This window comes from Magnolia sinica, chromosome 17 (assembly GCF_029962835.1).
Source record: "Magnolia sinica isolate HGM2019 chromosome 17, MsV1, whole genome shotgun sequence".
Taxonomy (NCBI): Eukaryota; Viridiplantae; Streptophyta; class Magnoliopsida; order Magnoliales; family Magnoliaceae; genus Magnolia; species Magnolia sinica.
The window spans coordinates 15,977,945-15,979,076 of record NC_080589.1 but is presented as its reverse complement, the minus strand read 5'-3'; positions in this window follow the sequence as shown (position 1 = coordinate 15,979,076).

Below are 1,132 nucleotides of genomic sequence, written 5' to 3'. Positions count from 1 at the left end.
GGAGTTGGACATTTTTGATAGGATAAGAAGGGAATGACGTGGTAGGATAGCGTTTTGCCACGTGGAAATAAGTAGAGGGAGAGATCTGCTTGATGGGTGGACCATCTCAAGGGATTGTTATGATGGGACAACGTTAGCACATCCAACGGTGGCCTGAAGATGCATGCTCGGGAGAAGGATGCAGTTGTTCACATTGTGTGGAATGAAAGCACTAGATTGGATGGCTCAGATTTCGATCCGGGTGATTTTGGAGTATGATCCATCCTAGACAATTGAGGCTAACGGTCTGGATAACTGAACGATTCAATACAGGGAATGATATCCCCAAAAGTTTCTTGGAATTTCAGCTCCTAACACCGCAACGGACGCGGACTGTGTGTTTGAGTAGCGTACTGAGTAAACTCTGTGGGGTCCACCGTGATGCGTGTGTCTTATCCATGCCGTCCAACAATTTTTTCAGCTAATTTTAGGAAATGGTACCAAAATTGAAGCATGTCCAAAACTCAAGCAGACCACACCACCGGAAACAGTGGAAATTGAATGCTTCCTGCACAACTTCTTGTACCAAGTTGAAATTTGTGTTTTCCCTAGTCCATGGGACAATGGCCTTAGGGCGTGTTTGGGAGCGTGGATTTGAAATCCTCTTGTTGAGTTCGGCACCCTAGATTGAGAATAAACTTTAATAATAATAAAAAACTGCTATCTATTGTATATTTGCAATGGTTTGAATTTAATTACTAAATCAACTTTAATATATTTAATCAATGAACTTATGTAATTTTTGACGCAATGATTGTAATAAGCCCGCTGAAATATATATCTGGCCAAAAAATGACGAAATTCTAAGTCTCGAATGGGCCACAAGCATAAGATCATGTCCAAGTGACTAACCAATGATTTTTAACCATTGATTTACATGGACAATGTTTGAAGCTGTGCTAATCATTTTATTAAAGTAATTTCATTTTATTAAAGTAATTTTATAGTGATGCAATTGATAATCTAATTATTTTAGGATATCATTAGTGGGTCATATGTCCAATAGATTAATAGTATGGTGATACACATGTTACACGTGCAACTGTATAAGTGATTTTAAATGTAATCCAAGGTCTCACCTTGGATTTCAAAA